The sequence below is a fragment of the Aedes aegypti genome, chromosome 2, assembly GCF_002204515.2.
Source record: "Aedes aegypti strain LVP_AGWG chromosome 2, AaegL5.0 Primary Assembly, whole genome shotgun sequence".
Lineage (NCBI taxonomy): Eukaryota > Metazoa > Arthropoda > Insecta > Diptera > Culicidae > Aedes > Aedes aegypti.
The window spans coordinates 200777437-200785363 of NC_035108.1; the positions used below are offsets into that span (position 1 = coordinate 200777437).

At 39.4% G+C, this 7927-nt stretch overlaps 1 long non-coding RNA gene across 1 annotated transcript; it reads right to left on the reverse strand.

The window, feature by feature from the left end:
• Positions 1-4068: 4068 nt before the first annotated feature.
• LOC110675491 lies at positions 4069-4486 on the reverse strand. The gene is made up of 2 exons (XR_002499535.1): positions 4396-4486; positions 4069-4335 (listed from the first exon to the last, which is right to left on the reverse strand). It is a non-coding gene; the product is annotated as an uncharacterized LOC110675491 (long non-coding RNA).
• Between the last annotated feature and the right edge of the window lie 3441 nt (positions 4487-7927).

The following is a 7927-nucleotide window of genomic DNA, read 5'->3' on the forward strand; positions in this document are numbered from 1 at the left end:
TCGTGATTTTGTATGCACACTGTAAGACCAAAGTACCCTTTAAAGGGTAAAAAAGTACCCTCTTTGAGAGAAACTAGTTTAACTCATAAAAAGAGTAAAGGGCCTTTACTCATTAAAGAGTAAACCGCTTGTACGTCAAGTCAACGAGTGATTTTTACCCTCTATTCCAAATGAATTTTGTTTGGAATGAGAGTAAATTTTACTCTTTTTTTGACTTGAATATTATATGATATTAACACAGACAAACAGACGTCACACTCTCATCGATGTCCATCGACCAACTTTTTAACGATCGATTCGAACATATGGTAGGTGGTCAATCGACCACCCGCAGCGCTCGCGTCGCTTTTATTCGTGTTTGACGTTTACACACTACCGCCATCTGTTGGTCCATCGGCCAACTACAGTGTTTTTAGCATTGGGCGTACATGTTTTCGCGACTATGATTTTGATCGCGATTTGTTCGAAGTGTTACGTCTGTTTCTCTGTGATATTAATTAATAGTAATGAATAATGTGCAGACAAATAATTGAGCGTTTTGTTTAGCAGTTTATAGAAATTTTATTAAATTAATGTTCTATATCTTGTGAGCATGCTATCTTTCATATAATTAGCTCCCGGACATGGTCGCTGTTTCTGTGTGGCGTCTCGCTTCAGGCCGCAATGACTAATCATGATGCCATATCACACCGAACATTTTGTTTAGCCGACTCATTCTGTAAGAATATCAATATTTCTTTAATTAAGAACGAGATGGGTGATAAATCTCGATTTATCACTAACCTGCAAGATACTGCTCAATAACCTGCGATCAGGATACAACTTCGGTCGCACAGAAAGATAAAGAAATAAGATTTTCTTCACCCATTAAAGAGTAAACCATTGGAACTTATGAATGGGCAAAATTTACCCATTATGCAAAATTTTGAAATGCCCCTATTTTTGACAGCTTCATATATCAGAAAAAAGTGGGTATTTTTTACACCTTATAGGGTAATGTCAAGTTTACAGTGTGGTTGTTTACATTTTAGAACCAGCTACACGTTGGGGTAGCAATAAAGAGCCACCAATTCCACCCTTGCGCAGCACCAATCTGGAGTTCGCCGGTTGGACTTCCGAAGCGAAGTTTTGAACGAACTAACTGTCATTGCTCTGCCGGCTCGGCTTTTGAAAACAGTCCAACTGACTGTTTTTGAAAACAGTCCAACATCACGTCGACGGAAGAAGTTTCACCACAACGGAGGATTTGTCAATTCGAACGCGCCAAAATCCTTCCGATTGAAAATGTTTTGGCGGTGCTTAAGGTGCAACTGTTTGCTATCCATAAACGATGATCAATTTTGTAGTTTTGGGGATGTGATATCGGTTCTACCGGACAGAGATGAACTGAAAGTATATCAACATGCCTGTTATCAGCAAGCATATGACCCGATAGATCACCGAATGACCGATATGATATAAAACAGAAATATTTTCTTTTCAACGATAGTTTGAACATAGATTTTTCACGGATGCCACGATGAGTCTATCGTGTGTTACCTTAAGTTCGTTGATAAAGAAGCAGAAATTGAGCGAAGTTCTTTTTCTGAATTTTATTGAGGATTTTTCCCTCTAAGGTGTCGGCCAGGGTAGACGCGTCACGCGAAGCGACGCGAAAATTGCCTGGGAAGGAATGACAATTCAAGACTAACAATTGAAAAGGCCTCATCTCCAATAAGTAAACAAAGAGAAAAATGCAATCTTGTTCTGTCATACAATAAATCAATTTTATATCATAAATTTAAGCATTGTGTATTTTTTTTTATTGTGCAGAAAGTCGCTGAACAAATTGATTTATAGCTATGAATATTCATTACTATCATTTTAGGCAAAAATTCTACTAAAAAAACGAGTTGAAGAAAATGTGGCTTTTATTTCACCGAAAGCTTTTGAGCCCTATTGGTTTGTGCCCATAGACGCCAGCCGACGCTGATGAGGCCTGTGAGTTGACGCCTTAGTTTACTCTAAAATGTGTTGAGGCCTTCTAGTTGTGGCTAGTTTTTTCATCATCTTCTGATGTGGCCTTTTGAAAATCATTCAAAATTGATGATGAAATAAGAAAGTTGAAGTGTAGAAGAGTGTTAAGTGGTGAAGTAAAGTACATGGAGATCCCTACAGCAAGAGAAGATTCGTGCGGTCGATTAAATATGTGATTAATTGAATCCTTTGTCATCCATGCTAATTATGTATGTGCTACGCGAGTTTGTCGTCGAGAAAATGTATGGAAATATTGGTTCAATTGAAATAATATTGCAATTGAACGTTATTTTTCATGCAATTGAAACCAAATCGTGTTTTTGTTGATAAGTTGTGAAGCACAGACAGGCTGACACAGGTATTATTATGTAGTATGATACAAAATACATCAGTCTACAGGAACCCAACAGAAAACTTGATAATGGTCGCCATTTAGACAACCCCTGTGTAAAATAATACTAGGAGCAGTCGCTCCGTAGTATAACCTGCATCTACTTAGTAAATTTGGAATGTTTTTCGCAATCTACATTGAAATTTTGATGTTTGTTTAATAGGCCTCAACTCGGTTTCCGTCAGATATGGAAATGAGGCCTTTTTGAGAAAAGGCCGCATTTGCGAAGAATATCCCGGTTGGCGGAAAATGAGTTGGGGCCTTTTAGAAAAATGTTATTTTTTCAACTTTTATGCATATTTTTAAATGACTATTGTATGTTTTAGTAAGAATAGGCTCTTATACACTAAAATCAGCAGAAAACCGATTTGTTTACATTTTGGACTTGAGGCCTTTTGAATTGTTGGTCTTGAATTATTAATAATGAAATGTCAAACTCCAAACGATTTTCGCGTCGCTTCGCGTGACTCGTCTACCCTGGCCGACACCTAATAGACTCACACCTAAATAATTTTGTCACACCAAAATATGCTCCCATCAGGTTTGCCATATATTGGATGGCGTCGTAGCTAACAAAACCAACAAGTAACGCACATGTAACGCATTATGTTGGATTGTACATTGAATGCAAGGTTCGTGCTTCCATGAAAGTGCCATATAAACTGACGTGTGAGTATTTATTTTTCCACGTTGAAAATGTGCACGAGAATCTATTCCTCAACTAAACGAACAATATCAGGATGCACAATAATGCTATGTTCAGACTACGGAGTTGTATCATGATACAAGCGGTTTTCGTGATTATTGGGCCAATATCATGTTCCGGAAACGTGATATTTCCATACATTTTTGACAGCTCCAATATCACCTTTTGAACGTGATATTCTGAATATCATGATACAAACCAAGGTATTTTAAAGGTACAGGTACAGCAATCTAAGCAGTCACTGGATGCGGGGAGTGGTAAACCAAGAGGGGGGAAAAGTGACAGCTGGTGAGTCGGCAAGCTGGCCGATATGTTTTTGTATAATCGTATCCATAGAGATGTTTATAATATTCAAGATCGTTGCGGCAAAGACAAATTAAAGACTTCCATGTCCCTTGCAGTTGCCCAAAATTTTGTGGCTCATAAGGTAATCTAGAACGCTGTGAAAAGTGTACTGCGATCTGTCAAACTTGGGTACCTTTTGCACTACCGAGGGACCAAATGCAGTACTAGAAGTGGTACCCAATCTGAGCCCGAGTGTGACGGACCTGGTTGCGGTGTGTGCCATAGTGAAGGCAAGTAGGATAAAGTTTCATTGCCTCTAAGATGAAGTCACGTTATTTTATTCTAAACACCATCAGATAGATATTGCGAGAATACAGTTGCCAACACCAAAAACCGGTAGGGTTTATTCACAAATTTCATAACGCCATAAGTGATCATTTTTGACACTCACCCACCCCTTCGTAACACATTTTGTATGAATATTTTTCGGATTTTGTATGAACTGTAACATCTTAAGGACACCCACCCACCCTCTTCAGCGTTATGAAATGTGTGAATGGGCCCTAATGTGTTTTTCATTCGATTCTCAAGTAGTTGATAGCGAAACCAATTGTAGTTATCGTCCTGTAACCAATACGATGGTCGGTCTTCACAGAACAAACAAGCAATATGGACATATAAAACGTATTCCGCAAAGCAGCAAGAGTCACAATTTAGTTTTATTATAATGAAGATTTATGTGTAGAATAAGGGATAGTTTCAATTCATTCATTCAAAGCGTTGTTGCCTCATTTGTTCTCAATTTGCCTGGACAGGCTCGAACGCTTCTCGGGAAAACTTGCCAACATTCTAATGTATCTGATTATCTCTATCCGATGCAACTTCTACGATTTAAGTAATCTCAAGCATTAGTTAAACAAAACCAATTGAGGATGCCCTGAAAGATTCCGAATACGGATGATTAATATCTGCAGAAATACTTCAAATTATTATTCACCTTATTGCCAATGGATCGTGCAGTATACTCCAACCCCCCCGCGAAGTGACAGATAACGCAATTTTCACGTACCTATTTGCAACGTAAATAATGGGGCCATCCACCGCTGCCGGCATGATTTTTCACTATGGCAGATCGGAATTTTGTTTCGTTGTTGACGGATGCAAAATAACGAATGAAATGAAATGAAATAAGGGCGAGTCTGATATTTTCGTCTGCCAATGGAAATGAATTTAATAAAATCACCAAGTTTAAGTATCAAATGAACATAAGAGAGCACCAATTCGTTCGGTGAAAAGATTAAATGACCTGTTATCAAGTTTGATAGAAACTCCTCTCCGATGCAAAGAGGAGGCAATTTTGCCGTTTTTCTGAGGAGAAAAAATTGACTCGAAGGATTTGAATGAGAGTGCAAAAAATGCGATGAATTTTTCTGGTACTCTCTTTCACTTGTTGCGATGCTCACCTTTAAGCGGGGGCCACAATGGTCCGTCAACTTCGACTTCGACTTCAGCGTTAACGCATCCGTCAATGTACTAAAAACGTTGACGGATGCGTTAATGCAACACATGCGCACAATACTGCGTTGCGTCGTGCGTTGTTATTATTGTTGAATTGCGTCATTCTCATCGTAGTCTTGTTTACCTACATCAAGTTGTGATCAATTTTTCCTCGGAGTTGAACTTTTGTGTGATGTTGACTGCATTTCTAGCGGAATCCGAAGTTTTGCCATTTTTTTTTGTTTTGAATCTTCCGTCACGCGTTGGCTGCTGCGTCAACTTTGAAGATTTTCAAAGTTTAGCACAGCGTCAGCGTTTTTAGTACATGCGTGCGTTAGACGCAACGCATCATTGTGGGGTGCTGCATTGAATATCATTACTTTAAACTTAGCTGTCAGTTAAAGCTGACGGTGAAGTCGACGCTAACGGACCATTGTGGCCGCAGCTTTACTCACGCTTCAAAAGTACTCTTGAGCACCCAGCCCGAATAAGGCAGTCCTACATCTTCCTCGCTCAATTTTCGTTGCCTCTCTGCTTAGCAATTTTTCGCTCCCTCGCAAAGAGGCACAGGCAGCACGCTGCACTAGAGTATGTCACCGAACTCTGACGATGTTGAGTAGTATTATCAAGCCTGCCTGTTAGTGCTTTATTTTGCGGGAAAGTAATCCATAAAAAAATACTTACAATTCAGCCTAACTGATTTTGAGGAATGCCTTTAAAAAAAGCGCTGGCCATAACATAAAATAAAATAAAATATTTTGGGCCCCGTGGGCGTGTGGTTAGTGCCTTTAGGCATTTAAGCGCATCGTGCTATGGGGTGTGGGTTCGATCCCGGCTTCAGCCATCGAAACTTTTTGTCAGGAATGTTTCTCGGCTGTGCCACTGGAGAATGCTTGTCCGTTGTCTAGTGTTAAATTACAGTTTGTGCAGCTAAATGGTTGAAGACGGTGACCTTGTCTTTTTATTTGAACGGCTTTCAATAAGATCGAATCAAGTCGAAAAGTGATAATTTTTTTATTTGCAGTTTTTTTTTCTAAGCGGATTTGAATACTTTTTCTCATACTCACCACCAGAGGTGTAAGTTTCAATCAAATGAGCCTATGAACTTATATACGACGACGTCACGCTGCAACTACCAGCAAGAAGAAAACCTTTACTGCGGGCGATGTATACAGAAAAATAAACGATTTCGTTGCACATTCATCCACGCATTGTTCATCCGGTGAACATTCGTGTTGGTGCGGATGTCATTTTATGTAAACATATTTAGATCGGAAAAAAATCGACAAGAAAAGAAAACCGTGGATAAGTCCATTTGATGAACTTCTTCTTTCTGGCGTTACGTCCTCACTGGGACAGAGCCTGCTTCTCAGCTTAGTGTTCTTATGAGCACTTCCACAGTTATTAACTGAGAACTTACTATGCCAATGACCATTTTTGCATGTGTATATCGTGTGGCAGATACGATTATACTCTATGCCCTGGGAAGTCGAGAAAATTTCCAACCCGAAAATATCCTCGACCGGTGGGATTCGAACCCACGACCCTTAGCTTGGTCTTGCTGAATAGCTGCGCGTTTACCGCTACGGCTATCTGGGCCCCCCATGATGAACTATCCAGCTCTTTCAAAACGGTAATGGCCGCCAAAAGTTAGCTTACTTTCTGGTAGGGATCCAACATATTGACGTTTGGCTTGGGTCTAGTAAATTGACTTGTCCACTGTGTGATAAATTCACTCGGTCCAAGAATTTTGACACTTTAGCGGGTCACTCTTCTCAATGCTCCCCACGTGTTTCAATCAAGTCAATTCTTGGACTTAATGTACCGGTGGATAAGTCCATATCAAGCGTCCCAAGTCAAACGTCAGATCACTAGATTCCTTTTTTGTACAAGTGGGCTAATTTTTGGTGATATAAGCGCTCGTAAAAAGCTATCTAGCTCCATCCAATAAGCTTATCTGATTGAAACTTAGAAATCTGGTGGAGAGTGTGAGAAAAAAAGTGTTCAAATTCGCAAAAGAAAATGTACTGCTAGTTGAAAGCTGAATATGATCTCAGATTGATTTCAAGCTTATAACTACAGTCAATTTCGCGTAAATTAATGATCATCCCAAATATCTAAGGGATGATTCAAATATTACTGACCGAAGAAATTTGCCAATTTAAACCCCTTTCCTCCCTGAAGTATGGGAAATTTAAAATTATTGTATGGACGGTAACACTACAAAAGACCCCTTCCCTTCCATGTTGTGTTATGTAATATTTGAACGTTCCCTAACAAATTTGTCCTGCTTTGAATTGACAAGTGGTCAAAACATAATTTCTTAAACAGTCGGTTACTATAAGCAACTTACACCATGCGGACCACATCACACCATTTTTCAAAACTCACTCGTGGGCCATACAAAATCTTCCCGATGACCGTACAAATTCTTTCAGAGAATCGCAATTTGGTGATCACTCGTTCATAATGATATTACAAATGCCAAACAAAAATTGTAAAATTTGTCATGTCCGTCAAGCATAATTATAGTTTACGCCCTATTTTGAGCACACTCAATGATTTCATTGAGTTTGACAGTACCACGGACCAAAATTTTTCGGTACACTGACGTTGTACTGCAGCTGTCATGATGTTCCCGGGTTGGTATACTCTTGATGTTACTCTGTTACCTAACTATCCTAAAAAGCTTCCAACTGATTCCTGATATTTTACTTCCATTGGCTAGTATTCATGACGTTTCCGTTCGTGCACCAAACAAAACAAACTGTGAAGAGCAAAAAGCAGACTAGATTTCATGGCATGCTGGATTATTCCATGAAAACAAAGTGGCCAGCTGTTGTATGCTTTTCCAATAAGCCATTTTACGAGACATTCGAATGACGTTTTCTGGCGGGCCGCTCATTGTTGTTGTTCAAAAAACTAGCATGATTTCTGAATGGCGCTGGACCAGGGATTGAATCCTGAGAAAATTGAGAGAATCTCTCACGTATCGCTCTCTGTAACTATCATAACATGCTGCACATTATGAG